This window comes from Equus quagga, chromosome 7 (assembly GCF_021613505.1).
Source record: "Equus quagga isolate Etosha38 chromosome 7, UCLA_HA_Equagga_1.0, whole genome shotgun sequence".
Classification (NCBI taxonomy): domain Eukaryota; kingdom Metazoa; phylum Chordata; class Mammalia; order Perissodactyla; family Equidae; genus Equus; species Equus quagga.
In genome coordinates, this window is record NC_060273.1 from 121,749,198 (window position 1) to 121,771,007 (window position 21,810).

Consider the following 21,810-nt stretch of genomic DNA (forward strand, 5'->3'; position numbering starts at 1 on the left):
TACAGATTGTCAGAAAGAGATAATTTAGCTTATGCTATCATTCTAGAGAACTTGAAATGACTGCTATGTATGTATTTTTAAATGACTTAATTCAGATTCTTATATATTGAGACTGTGACAGATTCTCTCCCCATCTCGTTCAGAGGTGTGAATTTTCAGAACCCTTCCTAATAATCTTGTGATGTGCTTGAATTTTTCCCAAAGCATGAAGAAGGATGGATCAAGAATGTCCAAGGAGGAGGAAAGGTGAGAATTAAAGTAGCACATTTCCATCAAGTAAATTGAATTGACACCTATGCGGAAACTAGTCCTTATTATCCTTTTAAAATAGCCTAGCATTGTCTCTGTTTTACAATGTAGTGCCTCTTGGTTCCTTTTTGGCTTGGAAATACTACATTTAGTGTAGAAAATTAAATATACATGAATTCCTTTAAATTAACATTGGAGATATATTTAAACATTATTATTTTTAAAGGTGGATTTTTTTTCCTTACTAAAGTGAATAAAGTTCATAAGCCAGAAGCTATTAAGCTAGACGTCTGTGTGATTTTCTTCTGAACTAACGGCCCCTGACCAAGGATTCTTTGAGACCTGTTTTAACAAGTCACTTCCAACCTCAGTTTTTCCAGGTTTTACTCTCTATACCCACAACCCCTCACTAGCTCTCTTCACTCTTGAAGTAAAATCATTTTACTCGTTAACCTAATTCATTCATTTAGGTATTTTTGGATTGTGTAAATATTCAGAATTTATCCACTCATCTATTCATTAAAATAAATCAAAAGAATATTGAACTCTAATAATGTGTAGTTCTGGGTGTTTGGAGTATTCGTTAATGGCTAGCTCATGACCCTTCCTTTTGAATAGCTTGCATTACATGAGAAGGTGTAATATGTGTTCAGAAATAACTATAATACAAGAAAGAAAATAGTGTTTCAAAAGAAGAGGGGCCCATTACTTAAACTAGTTCAAAGGAAGATGAAATTAGCTACATACTGGCTTAGTATTTCATTTCCATTAACCTCTCCATCTTGCAACGAGGGATCATTTCAAATTGATTATTTCAGGAGAAAAAGATGTACAATTGGAACCCACTTAAAAGAGATTTTGTTTATCTACCGTTTTCTGAATAATTCTGGACCTCAAGCACCTTTATCTATTTCTAGGTATTGAAACCCAGATATCTTCCTGCCTTCTTTCAGAAGTTAGCTTCCTCTCCTGTACCGTGGAGGAGGGGTGGAGAAGACAGCTCAGTCTGGCTGACTCTCCCAGTCCTCTTTAGGGTCCTGCATTTTTTCCCCAGCTGCTCCCAACAGTCTTTTCGGAGTTACCACACCAGACTGGGAAGATCTACAAAATTTGTTTTATTGTACACAGAGAACCACTTCAAAAGAGAATTATAAGGCAGGATAGGAAAGAATTAAAAACTTGAATAACAGGACTTTCCCCAGAGGACCAGAGAAAAAATACCTAAGTAATTTAGGCCCTTCCCAAGATGATCCCATGAGAACTTCCCAAGTCCTAGTTGATTCTACTTCCCTGAGATTATTGCCCTCTTTCTAGCATCTTCTTTAGTTCTCTATGATAATCTTCAACCACTTCTCTCATTAATTATCACCCCATTGGCAGGAATGCCCCCATTTCGTGTCCGGTTCCTTCTCCCTACGTTTGTCCAGTCTGAGGTCTTCATCTGGAGGAGAGCTTCTAGGGTTCTTAGGGCAGTCAGAGACATAGTTGAAACCTACGCCCTTATTTTGTCTCTAGTTTTCTTCCTCTTTGGGCAACTGAACCAACGTGAACGGCAAACACATTTATTACACTGTAACATGCTAAGGGCGAACTTATGCACCTCTCCCAATGTCAGGAACAGCAAAATCCAAACCCATACTGAGGAGTGAAATGTTTCCTTAATAAACAAGTCCTATTTTCTTTCTTTTACTTTACCAATAAGCTTTTACTGAGTTATGAATCACACAAAAACCTAGTGGCTTAAAATGGCAACCGTTTATTCGGCTTATGGTTCTGTGCGTTGGTGATTCAGACTGGGACTATGTGATCATTTTGCTCCTGATCGTAGCTGATTGCATCTCACTCTTGTATCTGTTGTCAGTTAGTAACTCAACTAGGGCACAGTTCATGATGGCCTCATTCATATGTCAGAAGGTTGTTCCATTGTTAGCTGGGGTGACAGGACTGCCTGGGCTATGTGTTTCATCATTTAGGACATCTGCTCACATCATCCATACACCTGCTCACATCATCCAACAGACTTATTTAGTGGAGCTCATTCATGTGGCAGATGAAGGGTTTCCAGGGCAACAAGAAGGCAAGTCCCAAAGTGCAAAGCACTTTTGTCCCTCTGCTTGTGTCACGTTTGCTAAAGTACCATTGACCAATGCAAGTCACATGACCGATCCAGATTCAAGGGATAGAGAAATATGTTCCACCTATTGATGGGAGGATCTACGAAGTTAAGTGGCAAATCTGTGGACGTGGGGAGGGAAGGAATTTATGTTCCATTTAAAAAATCCATAAGACCTATTTTTGTGTGCAGTATAAACTTGTTTTTTCTGCTTTGAGCCTATGAGAATAAGAAAGGAATGACATTACACTACAATGGCTGGCCCCTCTAGCTTAAGGAGGAGTTCAAGTTGACAGTTCTTTACTTCCCCACAAGTCTTCCTCCAACCATGAGGAAGGGATGAGGTTGGGGGAAAGAGAAGAGTTACCCGATTTTTCCCACTGCCACTGGTCTTAATAGAGCCAACTCCAGAGACAGTAAAAATGTAAGACCAAATAAAATAAAATGTAAGACCAAATAGATTTTGTCATGGAGTAAACTGTGTGGGGAGCGTAGAGGAGAGTTGAAGTTACTATTTAGCTATGTAAAACAACCACTTGATTATTGTTGTTGCTGATGGCCCAACTTTTAACTTGTTTAAAACAGTCTAGACAAGCCATAGATCTTTAGCCAAACAGATGCATCAGTAATGCAGAAAGTTGACACGACTTGAAAGATTCCAAAACCTTTGGTTAAGAAGTTATCTCCTAAAACACCTTTTAAAAGGCAAATGTATTTCTAGAGAGTGAGGATTGGAAAAATAAAATACATAGGCAGAAAACAAACCTTTGATACAATGGAATCCAGTGGAGAAAAAATTTTATGAAGGAGATGGAAGAAAAATATGATCTATAACACTGGTGTGCTCTAAGAAGTCAGGAAGTAGCACAGGGGTACTGGGGACGTACGGAAGTTTCGAAAAGGGAAGATACTGAAAATGTGCATCATTTACTTTATATTCTGCCTTGCACATGTGCTCTCGTGTAATGAAATCCTGCATGCACATTTTCTCCTAATTTGTTATTTAAGTCTCACCTTTCAAAAATAATTTGTGATGATAATAGAGCAAAAAGTGTTGCCAAATTGCATCCAAATATACAAGCTTCACTAACGAAATGACACATTTTGACCATGTTTTTTCCTTTATTTAGAGCATAGAATTTACTGCATTCATCTCTCACATATCTTTTTTTTTAAAAAAGGAAAAATCTATAGAAAAATTGATGTGACATCCTGTTATTGACAAATACTCCAATAAAACTTCTCTGTAAGAGCCTTGGAAGGATGACCAGAATCTGTACCATATGCATTTGTATTTCCCTCCACTCTTGTCATTATATTAAAAACCACAGAACATTTATATACGAGGGCACTCTTAGAAAATGAATACATTGAGCTAAGGTTTGTGACCAATATTCTTGAGGTTTCTAATCTACTGGAGTCCACATAATATATCCCACAGATGTATAATCAACCAGATAAACAGAAAATTGAACAAATGAAGTAGGGAAGTTATACAAGAGTAATGAACTAAATGCATTTTATGGGGTTTTCAGTGAGAAACTCACATCCTATCTCTGTGTTTGGGCCACCTGGGATGGGATCAAATGAGCATCTTTCTGGAAGAGGGAAAGGTTTATAGAAGAGATGGTATTTCACTATTTCTTTCCCTGAAAGAAAGGAGAGAGTGATCTTCTGACAGAACATCTACGCTCTTTACTCTCCTGAAATTGTGGGTAGTTTGAAAGTAGCCTTTCATTTTACTATTTTTATTAGCATAAACATTTTTTCCAGTAATATTAAGATGCAATCGACCTATAACTATGTGTAAGTTTAAGGTGTACAACATAATGATCTAATATACGTGTATATTTTGAAATGATTATCACAATAAGTTTATTTTGAATTCTTGATATCTTTACATTGGCATTAAATTGGAAATGGGTATAGAATTACTTGATTTGAAAATACAAAAATAGTTATCACTGAAACTAATTTGATGTGCCTTTCCTTCCTCTTCTGTCTACTTCAATACAAATATATAGAGATCTCAGGCTCCTTGCGTTCCATTCATGACATTCTAAGTCAGAGAAGGCTCTTCTTACAGAAAATGCCCAGACCACCCGCCACTGAGGTATCTTATGTTCTAGGATTGCGTTTCCTCGTATATCTGTAGGCAGCTCTAGCTTTTATCTTCTCAGCTAAATTAGTTCCTGCATGTTAAAAAAGGGGAAGTGGTGAACCACCCCCACGGAAGGCTTTATTTGGTTTTTGAAAGCGGGTTTGCTCCGATCCTGCTGTGGTTATTACAGGAGACAATTTTAGCACTTTGAGCTGTGTGTTTTCCAGAGGAAGTGTTTAAAGAAGAATTTTGCAAAATGTTGAAGGTTAACATTTCAGCTCTGCTAGCTGTTAAAGGTCAGGATGTTTTGTGATTAAGTTTGAGAGAATTCTTGGGTAATCTGAGTGACAGGAATTAATACGGAAATATAACACAGTGCGTACATTCCCTTTCTTGTTCCTACAACCTACTATTCAATAAACACTGAAAATCCTTCGCATTCCTTCTCCAATTGAATACTTCCTTGGAAGTAACTCACAGGGCTTTCCCCCAAGTGTTAGTGGGTAGTAATTTTACATGCAAACAATATCACAGCGTTACAGTGGTGAAAGTGGGCACTGACAAATGTCTTGATCTTTCTTAAATTATGAATCTATATGGCTTGTATTTCCACATATGCAAAATTCGTTGACACAATACAATATTAGTGCTTGTTTAGGACACATGATAATCTATTTGTTGGTACTATGATATAATAACTTGAAATTTCATGCATGTTATAAAAAATCTAGATAGGTTAATTGGTGCTTTGATGATGAAAGAGATACTAGTAATCTAATACAAAGTTAATTTCATAGTTTTTAATTATGTTCTTTTATTTCTTTAAAGGTATGCTTTTTGATGAGGAAGATTGGCCCTGAGATAACATCTGTTGCCGATCTTCCTCTTTTTTATTTTTCCTTCCCAAAGTCCCAGTCCACATTTGTATATCCTAGTTGTAGGTCATTCTAGTTCTTCCATGTGGGATGCTGCCACAGCATGGCTTGATGAGCGGTGTGTAGGTCCACAGCCAGGATCTGAACTGGTGAACACTGGGCTGCCAAAGGGGAGCACACAAGCTTAACCACTCAGCCACAGGGGTAGGCATCTTACTTGCATTCTTAAAACCATTTGAATTTTGAGTTGACTTTTTGTTTCTTCCCAAGGAATCAGCAGTTTTGATGCTATGTAGAGAAATCATATGTGAAACTACACCACTGTCTCAGGCCCCGGAACACAGCAGGCGCTCAGTTAGTGTTGTGGAATATACTGTAGCCAAACAACTCAGAGCGCGAAGGAAATATTAATTATCTATAAGGAAATAGTAAATATCTATTAGGTCTAAAAATGTATTTTCAAGAGAATAAAAATGGAAATTGGAAAGAAACTGGCTCATGACCACACGTCTCATCTCCATTTCAGAAATATTATTCATTGGGAAGAAAGGTGTTTGCCAATAGTCCTTTTTTAAGCAGTAGGAAGAAATTCTCCTAATAGTAATTTTGTAACACTTAGTATGCACCTGTTATGGGCCAGTCAGTGCACCGAGTGACTTACAGGTAGCATCTTAATCAATCCTAAACACGGGATGAGGTAGATAATAACATTACCTCCATTTCACAGATGAGGCAATTCGAACATAGGGCAATTAAATAACTTCATTGTCTTTGATGTAGTAAATGGAGAAGCCAGGATATGAGCCCAGGCACTTTCTAGCCTAAACATTGTGATACACCCTATGACACTTACAATGGAGTTTATATGTTCTGGTAGACAGCACATGGTTAGTAGCCGTTGTCCACTTGGAGATGCTAGCCCTGAAGCTCCAGACCAGGCCGGACAGGGCTCAGCATTGCCCTGACTGAACATGGGCTCATTCCCTTTACTTTTTAACAGAACCTCATTTCTGTGCTCGTTTGTATGGTAGCTTAATTTTTGTTTTTACTACTTTATTCTCCGCCACCTTCTTACCCTCCCTCTTTCTCTCTCCTGGAGAACTGTATAGATTAAAAAGCAGAATTTTACCTGCTTATAGTTCATTTAACAATTTTCCCAAATGTAAAACTTTCTATAGCAACTCAAACCAGTGTTTTTTCCCAAGGAGAAGTGTTTATTACAACTGTAAGGGTTTTTTTGTTTTTTGTGTTTTGCTTAGTAGAACAGAAGATGCTGACTAGGTGTCAGTCCCCACGGAGAACAGGACCAGAGCAAACGTGTTAGGAGTGCGCAATGATGCTTACGTAGGAGAGTAGGAGAAACTGTGCCATCAGGCTACCTCTATTTAACTCACCAGTTAGTAATTGTAAGCTTGTATGTTGCAAACCTCCTTTTAAGACAGACTTTTTCCAATTGCTTGTTCTTGTCACTTAGTATCACTTTTACTTCTGTAGCGTCCCAGCCCTGCCACATTCCGCCAGCTCAGCAGACCCCCGCCTTGGCTGGCTCCTCCTCAGTTCCTCCTTCTCTTTCTCTTGTCTCAACACGTAACTCAAGATTCAGCATCCTGCTTTCCAGTTGTGACATTTTAATCCACTGCCCCCACTTCCTGTAGTATTCCTTTATTTTCAGTTCTATCAGTGATAAAAATACCATTTATTCATTATCACGATTTTTACATTGTTTTATTTGTGTTTATTTCATACAACAGCCTATGTTGCATTTTTGCCCAATCACATTAAAAGCCCCTCAGAACTAGAATTATTTCTTCCTTTAATGCCAACTAAAGACAGTGTTAAGTGCCAGTAGTTACTGCTTTGCATTATAGTAAATATGAAAAATAAATCAAAATGCACCCTTCCCCCAAGGCCCCATCTCTCAACCTCTCCATTACTCGCTGTAGTTTTCTAACAGTAGTCTATTGGGCTTTCTATTTGTAAAGGATTGCTGGAGTTTTATTTGATATGTTTGTCTTAGTTTTCAATATCATTTCTGTCAGGAACTTGGGCTTCCTCCTTTTTCAATGTTTCTAAAATTCACCTTTTCTTTTCCTTTTCAAGTGTCTCACTGTTGGTCAGATCCTTATGACAATGTGCCTGAATTATAGACTTAGCTTTATGGCTAATAAGCATAAATTAGCTCATCTTTCCCCAAACCCAACCTGCATAGCTCAGTAAGACATCCCTTCCAATGTGTCACCCCTAGGTACAGAAACTATAATGTCCTCTCGACCTATCAATTTCAAGTTCTTTAGCCATATACACAAGTCCGGGACCACCTGATCTATAAAGATTTATTTTTCATTGCTTCCTAATACATGCAATTGACTTTGGCTGACGGATCTCATTTATTATCTCTCCATACACACTAAATTCATTCCTGTCTCTCTTCTTTAAGTTGTTCCTGGAGGCGGAGGATGTCTAGGCTACTATCCTTTGCTTAAACTCCAATTAGATCTGCCTGTGTACTTCATGAAACATTAGCTAGACATTTAATCCTATTAAAAAATACAGGTATCCCAAATGTCCATGGGAAAAATACATATTCTGTAACTTAACTTTTAATTGTTTGTAAATTATTCTGTTTCTTTGTTTTACTCAACATTTAGAGTGTAATGTCCTTAATGTTTAGATTAGATGGATTTGTTTATTGTTTAGGTATTATTACGTGTTCAAGCAGCATTCTGGTTCAAAATTCTGTCACAGTCCTCATTACCAACAAAGGCCTTCTGCATTTTGAGAACAGGAAAAGGTGGTCAACTTCCAAGGGCCTGGGTTTATCCTTGCTAAGTGACAAAAAGATTCTGGGCAGAATATTAAATCTTTAAATTGTCTTTCATTTTTTTCTGCTTCTAAAATAAACAGTACTATTAGCAGCAACTTAAACATTTTTCTGTTCATATCAGAAAATACTTTGCAAGATCAGATTCATGTTATTTTAAAAAAGAGCTTCAGCAAGTCATGCGCTATGGTCGCCGTAAGTTCAAAAGTAAGGAGTCCCTCCTCTATTTTCTTAGAGCACCGCTCTAGGCAGTTAGAAAACATCAAAGCGGCTAAGAGGACACTCGGACTTCAGCTCCCTCCAGATCACCTACCTGCACAGTACCTTCTCACCAGTGGGAGCCATCGGCCTCGCTGCTGCGTTTCCTCTCCCTAGACTGCCTGGTTGATGGGCTTAGGGTGTGACTTTGCTCATTTCCTTTTTCTCACCTCACAAAGCCCTGGTTTGTTTGCTTTCCCTAAGACCTCTGTGCTACGTAGCTAAGCCTGGCTTCCTGTCCAGTGCTGTTCACTGTGTCTCCATGGTCCCGGCTCAGCTGGAAGAAAATCAACTGAGGGTCTGAAAATCTACACGTTTTTAATGACTTCCTCAAACTTCTCCTCACTTACCCTTTAGTGCTGGCAACAGCCAGGTCAGAGAAGGTAGTATCAGTGACTCAAATATTTAGATTTTAGCACAATAAAAATATCCAGCTTTCTGCTGGCTGAAACTGCATGCGGTAGGGGAGGGAGTGGAAATTCTAGGGCAGAGCACTGTTTTCTATTGTGTGTATGTGCTTGGGTTTAGTAATACCCCCCTGTACCTTGTGTTAGCGAGGAACATTAAGAGTTGGACATCCTTTCGTGGTGGCGCTTTAGGGACTCACTCCCACTCATGCTAAGGAGCGAGCCAGAAGTCGGGGTTTGGAAAGGATAGCAGTGAGCCCCTCGTCAGTATTAGAAATAGATGGGGCTTTAACAGTGAAAAAGGAATAGCCTTCCTAGAGAAGATATGGAGGGCCTGCTTCCTGTGTACACTGAATATAGCTGTTTGCTTTCCAACCAAGTATGAACTCAAGTAGGAACCAGAAAGGTTTCCTTAGAAAGAGTTGGACTTGCTGGAGGATCATTCTATCAGGAGGGACTTTGTGGGTGTCTTCCTTACAACTGCATCTCTGAAATGTGTGGACACACCTTCAGGAGACATGAGTGAGGCCTGTAGATATGCTGGAACAGGCTTATACCATTGCAGAGTGAATATTCAACCTTCTGAAAATAGCACACACAACGCAAGGGCAAGCAAAAACTATTTGCGAGTAACCCATGTCTGTGAATTCTCTTAAAGTTTAAGAGAGTCTGTATTGATTGACATGTAAATTGGTGCAGCCACTGTGGAAAACAGTATGGAGATTCCTCAAAAAGTTTAAAATAGGGCCAGCCCAGTGGCACAGCGGTTAAGTTCGCATTTTCCGCTTTGGTGGCTCGGGGTTCGCTGGTTCTGATCCCAGGTGCGGACCTGCGCACCACTTGTTGGGCCATGCATGCTGTGGCAGGCGTCCCACATATAAAGTAAAGGAAGATGGGCACAGACATTAGCTTAGGACCAATCTTCCTCGGAACAAAAAAGAGGAAGATTGGCAGTGGATGTTAGTTCAGGGCTAAACTTCCTCAAAAAAAAAAAAAAAAAAGAAAAAAGAAAAATAGAACTACAATATGATCCAGGAATCCTACTTCTAAGTATATACCCGAAGAAGATGAAATCACTATCTCAAAGAGATCTCTGCACTCCCATGTTAACTGCAGCATTATTCGCACCAGTCAAGACATGAAAATAACTTAGTATCTGTTGACAGGTGAAAGAATAAGAGAAAATGTGAGAGATATATATCATATATCTGTCATATATAGATATGTATACACACACACACATATATATGAATATACACACACAACGGCATATTATTCAGCCATAAAAAAGAAGGAAATTCTGCCATTTGCAACACCATGGAAGGACCCTGAGGGCATTATGCTGAGTCAAACGTCAGAAAGAGAAAGACAAATACTGTGTGATCTCACTCACATGTGGAATCTAAAAATAGTGACCCCGTAGAAACAGAGAGTAGAATGGTGGTTGCTGGGGGCTGAGGGGTGGGGAAAATGGGGAGATGTTGGTCAAAGAGCACAAACTTTCAGTCATCAGATGAATATGTGCGGGGGACGTACTGTGCTGCACGGTGACGGCAGTTAACGATATCGTAGTGTATATTTGAAAGTTGCGATGAGAGTAGAGCTTTAACATGCTCACCATAAAAACAACAAGAAACTGGTAATTATGTGAGGTAAAGGATGTATTAACTAACTGCATCGTGGCAAACATTTCACAATATGTATGTGTGTCAAATCAGCGCACTGTACACCTGAAGCCTACACAATGTCGTACGCCGTTACATCTCAATAAAGCTGGAAAGAAAAAGCTGAAGTGAGTCTGGGTGCTTTGACTGAGGTCACCATCAGATAGTGCTGCTTATTTGTTTTTCCTCTGTCATCACACACACATGCAGACACACATACATACCACTATTATGGAGTATTTTATATATATAAATCACATATAATCATGTATAAATGTATATAAAAATATATATACATCACTATGTAGTATTTTACTACATTATCAAAAATCCACGATAAACACTTCTGAGATGATACTCTATATTTTAACCAATTCGAAATGAGAGGAAGATGTCCAGAAATGGAGATATTGACAGACATTCTGAAAATTTTGGGAGACTGGTTTGGAGAGTGGTTTGGGATGTTAGGTTGAATCTAGATTTTAAGACCACCTGACGTTATACTCTCCCCAAAGAATGATCTGACGATTTCATTTTTCAAAGTGGCGGGTGAAACTGAAATTAGCTGAAAGTCCTTCCTTGCATTCTGAGGTACGCATGTGCGTACCAAAAATTGCTACGTTTCCTATGCAAGGCGTAAGCATTAACTCCTTGCTTTTTCAAGTTTTAGTTAACTTATGGTTATAAATCCTTGTATGAATATAGACTAAGACAAAAAGTGTAAAATTCTGAAGAGTGCAATCTTGAGGTGAGCTAATTTTTGAAAAAACTGTTTTTAAAAGAGTATGAATTTAATCTCCTAACAGAACTTAGAAGTCATTATTTAGGCTTGCTTCTAGCATCAGTTCGGTACTTCAAAATGAAAAAGTTAATGAAAAGCACAGTTAGATGTGGTAGCTGAAACAGAAAAAATATATTTTTTTCCCAACTGAGGTTTTACTCTTAGAAAATCTTCAAAAAACAATAACCTTAAGTTTTCCAAAATACCTCCTCTTCTAAATTGGGCCCTTTAGAAATAGTGGTGGCTGATGAATTTCTCCAAATTTTAAAAAATGACTTTAGTAAAAAATGGAAATACATCAGGATAGAGCCAGGAATCGTTAATTCAGTTCTACATTTAATGAGACCCAGCATTCTGAAGGAGAAATTTTCTTGTAAGAATCACTCAGTGTTTGAGGGTGTGAATTCCGAAACAAACTTCACAGGTTCAAGTCTTGCCTCGGCCATTTGCCAGCTGAGTGACCCCGGGCAAGTTACAGACATGTCTGTGCTTCAGTTTACTCATCTTAAAAATGGGGGCAAAATAGGACTTAGCTCAAGTGGTTGTTAGGAGGATGAAATGAGATTATGAAGTGCTTAGACCGTATCCCTGGCACATAGGAAATTTTGTGTAAGGGTGAGCTGTCATTATTATTAAGGCATGCAGGTTGCAAGCTAGTTTCCTCCAGGCTGTTTACAACTTTTTTCAACATAAGATTTTTAGTTTCTCTGGACAAATAAAAAAAATCTGGCTGTAAGATAGCAGGGTTATCAGCCGTAACCCTTCCCACTCCTGGGCTTGCTTCTCTCCTTCTGTTCAAGTTGACGTCCATCCTCGCGGCCCTGGGTGGAGCCACAGAACCTTCATGGCCAAGAACTTTTATGGAGCAGGACTTGTGCTGATGGGGATACCCAGGACTGGGCATTCCTGCTCTCCCCTCCCCTCTTGAAATTAAGTAGCTTTAAAAAAATATGTAAGAATGCCAAAGTTTATGGAAGAGTCAATGAAGACTAAAATTATTTCCATAAGCCCTCTAATGAAATGTCTTGAGAATCTCCCTTTTTTCTTTTTTCCTTTATTTTATGCTCTTGCAGCTCATTCAGTTTCAACTGTCCTCGCCTTTGGCCCCATCCTGTGGTCGTTCGTTCGTGTGCACTGGCTATGCTCTTCTGTGAGAACATTCAAGATTGAGCCCTCAAAATTGCAGGTGAGTTAACACAAGATAGTTTCCAAGTAACATCCGTCCTCCACTATCTGTCCATTTCTAATGCTCCCTTTGTTTCTTTATTTTTGCTGTACTTAATTAAAGTAACACTTGCTTTTCAGGTTCTTTTTCTGTAGATAAGACCCGTGGTCCAACTAGTCCAACAGAAAAAGAGTAACCATGAAAATAAGTCTTTTCAAGGAAAACATCAATGTTGAAATATATCATTTTCACACCATTACAAATGTTGTTTTAGCCCATAATACTCTGAACATCTAGATCCTATAATGATAAGGACATCACTCCTAGATCTGACGTTATTTAATTTACCAGAACAAGGAGGAGGATTTTCAGGCACCTTTCTTGTCATCTGGTATAATGAAAAGAGTAGCTCAAATATTTGTGGTTACATATGTATTAACACCCTGACGTTAAGGTGATAAAATTCTCAAATTTGTCTAAACTTATACTGTTTCCCTTTATTATATATATTATAAGATCTTAACAGAAACAGCATTTTCCTTTAAATCAGTGACAAAATGTCACTCAGACTCACAAGGCAGACTCATTTTAAAACTTACTTTAAAAATGTGTTACGGCGTTACGCATTAAATTACAGATTTAGACGATATTCTTTATGGATTTTCTGAATTGCAGGAAATACATATGATAATAAAATGTTATACATTTCAGTATATTCAGCTTCAAGTTGTCATTTGTTGATCATTTAATGGTAAACTTGATTTTTTCTTTATATGTGATAGTCAGATTAATTTTGAAGTTGACAGTTTTGCACTGCATGAAATTTGTTCAGTGCTTCGGCTCATCTTAAATCATTTCATCCCTTTATAGTCTTCCTTAGAAAAAGACATTTTTAAATTTATGATTCTTGCCCTGAAATGTCTCAGGGAACTTCATTTGTTTTGACACACAAAAACAGTGGCATACTAGAACTTTATTCAGGGGCAACACCTCCTGCCACATCTCTGAAAGTGCGACTTTTCTAACTCTGAGACAGGTAGAAAGATAGCCAAAGGTATCATCTTTATTGTTTGATTTTTTTTTTTTAAAGAGAGTTTATTTAATTTATTTTTTTTTGAGGAAGATTAGCCCTGAGCTAACATCTGCTGCCAATCCTCCTCTTTTTGCTGAGGAAGACAGGCCCTGAGCTAACATCCGTGCCCATCTTCCTTCACTTTATACATGGGATGCCTACCACAGCATGGCTTGCCAAGCGGTGCCATGCCCACACCCAGGATCCGAACTGGTGAACCCCGGGCCGCCAATGTGGAATTTGCCAACTTAACCACTGCGCCACGGGGCCGGCCCTGGTTTCTATTTTTTAAAGTAAATTAATATTATTAATTTCAATTATTTTAAAACAAATGGATTTTTAAAATGTTATCGATTCAAGAGGTAATAAAATCATCTTTCAAAAATTAAGAATAAATAAACACCTAAATATGTGTGGTCTGCAAAGCCTGTCTTCCCTCGGCCTCCTTTTCCCATTCCCCACCTCCCCAATCCAGAAGGCTCTGCTTGGTGGGGAGGTTAGGGGTCGTCAGGGAGAATCCCTCACGAGAGAACATTTGAGCACACTTTCAATGGTGAGCCCGTGCAGAGGGCTTCATATCATGACACAGCCCACCTTTGAAGAAAGCCCTAGGTGAAAATCAAGAGTATTTCTCTTTACTAGCAAACTATCATGTTTGGACTAGAGAGTTATTTGTCACGAGATCGACATTGACCACATGCAATGGCTGAAATGTATGAAGTGTTTTTCAAATCGCTGACTTAAAAGTGAATCATTGGAAAATATTTTTCTTTTTTCAGATTTAGCAACAATTCAGCTGATTCTATTTGTGATCGTCTACTCTGGGTGATGAATTTTTTTAAAAAGAAAGTGAGGAATTCTGTGGAATTAAAAACACTGACATTAGGTGGCTCAGCATACGACCGAAACACGTACAGTTTGCTCTGCAACATCTTGCCTTTATTAGTGGGTCATTCTGTGGGACGCAGATTCAAAATTTCTCCTTTTACTCGTTACAGATTATCAGAGTTCTGTATTATCTGCAGGCCTGAACATATTCAGAAAGTAGTTTATTTCACAATCTTTAAGGAGATAGTTGTCTTTAAGAAAAATAAAAATGCAAACAATTTTAATTAGAAAAAGAATCGAATGTTAAATTTCGTATTTCTAAGAAATATTTTCACATATACAACTTTTTTTGTTTTATTTTATGATTCCAAAAAAATGGTGTCACTATTTTTTTCCATGCTGAACTGACAGGCTTCACTTGTTGTTTTGGAATTCTACTGTGTAAAGTACTTAGCTATTCATCTTTTGAAGATGCTGAAAATAATTGTTAAATTAGCATAAGTTGGTTACCAAGTGAGACTGTGGATCATGCTTCTCTGAGGATGTTTAAAATACATTATCTATCTAGGCAGGTTGAGACATGATTCTGCAGATGAGTTAGCTGACCATTCATTCATCCAGGAAATATTTTTTGACTATTACATACAAAACACTAGAGGTTCTCATTATTTATAAGATGTGATAAACATGTATACAGAAAAGGAGCTAATTCTTTCAGCATAGGTTAAACAAGTTGCCTCAGATGACAGTATAATTTAGGAGAAAGGGAATGGGCCTTATCGTCAGCTGGATCTGGGTTTGAATCTGGGCTCTGTGACACACTAGCTGTGTAATTTCTGACAAGTTCTTCGATGTCCTGGTTTTGAATAGCAAACAAGATTAAACTTCTAACAATATATAAGTACCTATAACAACGTGTGATAGAGGTAGATGTTTAACAGTCACCGTTACAGCCATGCAAACAGGCGTGATTGATATAAACATTAGCTTATTTGTTTCTCTTCTAGTAAGGACTAGTCTCAGTCCACCTGGCTATTTCCAAGACTATTTTGAAAGCATTATGGAATGTTGGCCAATAAACAATTCCATAGAATGATGACTGTTCATAATTATTCATATTGAAACAGTTTGAGTAAATATTCATAATTGTTTCACACGTTAAAAAGGCAGTTCTTCGGGGTGTGAGCAAGAAGACTGCTTTTGACGTTAGAGAAAGAAGCTGTTAGTGTTAAATTTCATTTAAACTTGTTTTAAAATTTTTATGTAAAGAAAATAGTTCTAATAATTCTTTATCTTCCACTTATTTAGATGAGAAGAAAAGAAGTATAAGTAAGCTTACTAAATTCATTTTACTTTCTTTAGTGTTTTCCACAACTTATAAAAAACCTTATCATCATTAAAGTCAACGACAACTTTTTCGTATATGTTAAGAGTTCGCTTCTCCATACTTCTCAGATACTCAGTTTTGACATTTTGGACATTATTTTCTGCCTTTCACCCTTTGCCTTTGGAAACAACTTGTGTGGAAGTAAAGTCTGGAAAGTATTATTGTGCTGTAGTCATGTATGTCCTTTTCTCTCCATGTTGATAATTGAGCTCTGACAAGGAAATAATGATGACACCAATATTCTTTTGTCTGACAAGAGGCTAGTATAGTGTCAGACTATCAGGTTTGAAGTGGTCTTGAAAAATCTTGGATCACTTGGGTCCTGGTCATTTCAAGACTATAGAATCTAATGCAAATTGGAGAGATTCAATTATTGAAAATAAATCTGGGTTCACTCTAATATTGACTCGGGCTTATACCAGGATCTTAACATCATCCTCGCCTCTCCTTCAGAGAAACCAATTCCCTAAACGTGTATTCCTAGACTTACTATCATGATCTTTGTACTGAAGGATTATCTACACTTATTTAGATTTCCAGAGACCTCTCCTGACAGAAGAATATCCTGACCCTTGTCAACCGTTCTCTGTGGTTTCGGTGGGTAATTGTGGGGCATTTCTGCTTTGCACTTTCCATTGGTAACATCTGCTTTTCTCATAAGCTTTAGTTATATAGAAGAGATCTCTAGAGGATGTCAACTGCCCTTATTCCTTTCCTGGATGTTCTTTAAGGTATATTTTCAAACTTCCCCCCTAATTAAATTCTTCCTTTTCCTTTTCCTGTTTAAAAACTTCATTGTGTTATGCAAAATGAAGGCCTTGATTTCAGGGAAATGGGCTACATTATCGTTTACTCCTTGAATTGTCAAAATAGGGAGTGATTCCACCAAATAAGAAAAGAAATATGCATAAAATCTGGACCCTTTTTGAAATTGTAGCCAGCAAAGGTCAGTATGAAGTAGAGGTTGGAGGTTGTGGAGAGTTGGGAAAGGGACCAGAACAAACTAGCCTGTTACTTATTTGGAGATGCTTGATCTTTGCCTACCAATTTTTAAAATTATGATCTATGTTACTTAAGCTGAAGATGACAACCTAGATGTTTTGTTAGCAGTTTTGTGGTCCATTTAATTCATTTACAGTTGAAAAGTATTGAAAAAATCCTAAAAGTCAGGCCTATTTATTTTTGCCTCCCACATTTGCTGCCTAGCTTGCTGACTACTGTTCTGAATGGGATTCCAAAATCATCCAACTTTAGGATGTTCCTCTGTGCGCATGTTTCTCCAAATAGTCTAAGGGTTCACCATCACTGATCGTAATGATGTCTTCTTAGAATATATATCAGCCATTTTACAGGAAGATTAACCATTAAATTGCTGTTCCAAATTTGAAAAGTTTCAGGATATGAATAGTAATTTTGCTCACATTTGAATGAATGTTCTTTAAAAAGAAATCAACCACATGACAATCAGAATCTGCCTAATGGGCAACATGCTTAAATTTACTTTTAAGAAACAGAACTGATGACATCAATTTAATCACAAATCACATTTCAGCCCTGATGATTACATAGCAATTAGTAAAAGCCAAGTAGAGTTCATTTTGATACACTGACCATATTTTATATTTATAATACAAGTTTTGGTTAGAAAACTGAGTCTCCAAACATGCCATCACTCAAAGTTATTCATAGTAATAGTTTTTCTGGATTTTCTTGCCCTAATGATTTGCTTCTAAATTATTTTGCTTTAATTTTTATTATTCTAAACTCCAAATTTTTACTAAAGTTTTAAATGATCTGTATCAGTTCTAGCAATGATAACAGACAGTGTCTTTGTTACTTATGTTTGCCAAACTGTGCTAACTTAGAACTTTAGATGGATTATCTCATTTAAACATCACTAAAATCCTATAAAACAAGTAATGTGATTATCTACATTTTACATTTGAGAAAAAATTGAAACACAGATAAGTTAAGTGATTTATCTGAAGTCATAGGGACAGTGGCAAGTCTAGAATTCAAACCCCACATCAGTCTAAGTCGGCATTCTTATCCATGATCATTTTAGTTGCCAAATAAGTAGTAGGGTTCATATTTCTTTTAACAATCAATTTTAAAATTGAATGCCTTACTGTTCATATTTTTTATGAACAGCCGAAGAAAATCATTGTTTGGGTATGAGAATAAAATTTTAGAAGGTTTGAAGACATTGGGAGTTGCTTCTCATTTTTAAATATAAAATTTGTCAACAAATATTATTGGATTTACAAGTAGACAAGTAACCATTATTCTTAGAAGCCTGTTTAAAATAGTACACATATATGTGTGGGGCAGCGGGTGTACAGGAACTCTGCACTTTCTATTCAATTTTGCTGTGAATCTAAAGCTGCTTAAGAAAATCAAGTGCATTAAAAAAATAGCTGCGTATTTGGATTGTGACTAAAAATATTTGAGAGAAAACTCTTCTTTAAATACTTTTCAGTCCTTTCCCTGGAAGCTCCTCTAAGGGCAAAGGAAAGTAAATTTTTATCTTAGGGCTTTAGTATTATATCAATCTGGGCCCAATCAGGAGGAAGAAACCACATAGTAAGTTGAACAGGGAAGTTTAATATAAAGAGTGGTTAACTCTAACAGTGGATTGGAGCAATGAAAGACTGATTAAGAAGAAATAAAGATAGCTTTAAGAAATACAGGAACAGCAGGTATAAGGAGGAACCACTACCCACAAGGCTAAGACAGAGCACCAGAGTGTTCAAGGAAGAGGTCCATAGGGCTGAGATCCAGACACTGTTGGAGAGGGCTCAGCTGCAGCTCATTGAATGGCAGAGGAGTCACATGGTGCCATGCCAATGGGACTTGCTGCAAATCAGTCCTTGGGAATTTACTGAAACCTGCCCTATAGGGTGCCGGGGATAGCTGTGCATGGGGAGGTGTCTCACCAGGAGCACTCAGCTACACAATCACCCACGGAGGGTGCCAAGGAAAGCTGCAGGAGTCAAATGCTGGAGGGGTAGGATGAGCTGCAGGTGTCCAGCCTGGGTAAGCTGCCAGCACCACAGAAGCAGGGCCCTGAGGAAGCTGCCTGCATTGCAGGAACGTGGCAAGTAAGCCACCAGAACCAGGAAGGAAAAGCCTTTCCTTCTTCGATGTCTCGCTAACAATCTCTACTGAAAAAGCTTAATGTCCTGTCAGCTGGAAAAGGAAAAGTAATTAAAAGGCCCAGATCAGTTTTCACAGAGCAGGCAGTAAAGGGCAAATTCGGGGCAAAGAAGCAATAAATTGATAATTGGCACAGGTGGCATAACCAAAAATGGTTGCCTTACGAGTAGAATTTTTTTGGAAGTCTGGTCACAGGGGAATTTGTGAGGAGAAACTGTTTGGTTGAGCTTGTCCTTCTCTCCTGCAGATGACAAAGTGAGGGCTGACTATGCTTCCTTGTCATCTGCTGCTTCACAGGAGCTGTGCGATTTGCTCTGCTTTTCAGCAGCTAGCCTCTGTCATGCATCTAGCTCTCAGTGTTTTCACCTCTTCTCTAATTTAATTTAATTCCCAACTTGCTTTCTCCCGTCATCTATGTCTTGTTCCAAATCTGCTCTGGTGGCCTTTGGAGAAGATGAAGCGCTTCTTTCACTCACCCACAGATAGTGTCCCCTCGCCCAGCAAAGTGACCAAATACTGACTAGTCTGCGGATACACTTGTTTACGTATTACTTTTTTAGCCAACCCCATAAAAAATGGAGAAGTATTAAAAGAACGTATGAAACGGCACAATGCCCATTCATGAACTGGTCTGACTGATGCACTACTTTGGGGAGGGGGGGTGATGGTGTGGAAGTAGATATGGCCTGAAGATTATGATTGCACACTGCTGGAAAAAAGTAGACTCTCTCAGTTTATTCCAGTAGACTTCTGCTTAGTCCACTTTTAATTTTGCTCAGTCCCCCTTGTAGTTACTTGCATGGCCTCCCTCCTAATATGGTTTATTAGTTTTTATAAATTATAAATATAATGAATGGTTGCTAGCACAGATCAAAAAACCAAACAAGCCCCCGAGGTGAATAAAGAAAAAAGTGGTAATCCTCCACCCTTCTTGAGATGGCCAATCATACCACGTTGATGTGTATCATGACAAACAGTTTTTTGTGGTCTTACGAACAAGTATTTATTATTTTATATAATCAGGTATGTGTGTGTGTGTATATGTATGTATATATATAATATATATTTTATATTTTTTGTTTTTTTAAAAAATGGGTGTCATATACATTCCACAAGGACCTTAAAACAGATGTAACTTACTTTTTAAATAGCTGCTTGATATTCTATATTGTGGATACACAAGCTTCCTTCTGATGATAATCAGGCTGTCTCTAAATTATTTTCACCACAACCCAATGCACATCAGAGCATTTTGAGGCTAATGCTTTTAATTTTCAAGACACTAAAAATGGCTGAGTGTCATAAAAGGATAAGTCCCTGTCTCAGGAAAAATTTAAGACAAAAGGGCTTTTAAAAAGATGATTTTTCCTGCAAGACTGCTCTTCCGACACATTCCTATTTCCACTTTGTTGGTGAGCATGTTTGTTTCAATTTTACTAAAAGTCTTTCTGAAATCATAAACTCAAGATGTTTATTCCTTATCAACCATTATTTATCAAAGAATAATGTTAGAAAAACATTTCCAGGATTTCGTTCCTTAAAAAGTCATGTTGAGAGTGGCTTAATGTTTTTTGAATGAATCTATTTGAAAGCCATGTTTTTATTTTTAATGATTTATTTCACAAGTTTTCTAGATAAAGAAATCATGTGAATGCCGCTAGTAGAGGAGAAAGAAAAACTCAAAGAGAAATTGGAATTTCAAGAATGAAAATGTAGAGTGCTAAGTAGTTTGGTAGTGCTTAGCCTACAATTTTTGAATTTTAAGCAAGTCTTCATATTTTATTTCCCTGTATGACGTGTATTCAAGTTGGATGAATGTGGCAGATGTACATTTATACGCACTACAAAATTATCCAGTAGCAGTTCATAATTTAGCAGACTTCATTCTATTAATAACTTTTTATTATTTGTATAAATTAGCTATGCTTCTCTTCCCAAGTGCCATGGCTTCTCTATGATTGAGCCTGTAGCTTCTCTTTGTTTTCAATTGGTCATTTAATCAAAATTTAAGTTGTTGGTCTTGATCTTTTGTAGGTTGATTCAGTGCCTGTAAATAATGCTGTTTTGTCTTTTCCCTTTTCTAATTGTGTCAATTCAAAGCACTTAGGCTTAAATTAAGGGAGACATATCTGGACTGATACAATTCGACTGGACATCTGTGTATGCAAATTTGCTAACTATACTTCTAACATCCATTTATTTCTGTATTTGGTCTAGAATGTGGAAACAGATGTGGCAGAAATGATCCCAAATGTTTGAAGGAGTTGGATTATATTGGAGCAGTGTTTGACTAAGGAAAGGAGAAAACGCAATTGACATTAATTGACATCGTCCTCGCTATGAAAATAATTAGCTCATCTATTTACCAAAAATCAAAAAAGAAATACTTCGTAAATCCCCTATCTTTGTCAAGGACATTCAATTTTATTATTGCAAACATTCTTTAAAAATGAATGTTTTCTTGAAAAATGAAGAAACAAGCATTATAAAACTTGGCAATTTCACCAGTAGTTAAAGCTATAGCAAGCAAAACTTGGATATAAACTAAAGTTTTACTCAGAAATTCTTTAACAAAATAATCTGTCTTAAACTTGACCGGAAGGAGGGAGAGGGTATATATCTTTATAGAGCAAATATACTAGCAAATCACTTTCAATGTAAAAAAATGAATATACCAATTATAAATTTTAAAAAATCTAGTAATTAAAAGGCCACGGATGGATTTCTATAAGTCTCAAACTTAACCCTCTACACACTTGAAAGCAATAGTATTAAATTTCTCAATTGTATTTTAAACTTCTGCTACTTGCTTCCAATATTTATTTGAAAAAGTGATCTTTCAGTGTACTTCTGCTGTTTATAATCATCCAAAAACATTTATGAACATTTATCACATGCTAAATACTATATGCTATATGCTTGCAGCACTTAAG

At 37.4% G+C, this 21,810-nt stretch overlaps 1 long non-coding RNA gene across 1 annotated transcript; it reads left to right on the forward strand.

The window, feature by feature from the left end:
* The first annotated feature begins 207 nt into the window (after positions 1-207).
* LOC124241595 (uncharacterized) lies at positions 208-21,476 on the forward strand. Its single transcript, XR_006889263.1, has 3 exons — positions 208-246; positions 12,343-12,455; positions 21,095-21,476. It is a non-coding gene; the product is annotated as an uncharacterized LOC124241595 (long non-coding RNA).
* Positions 21,477-21,810: the final 334 nt, after the last annotated feature.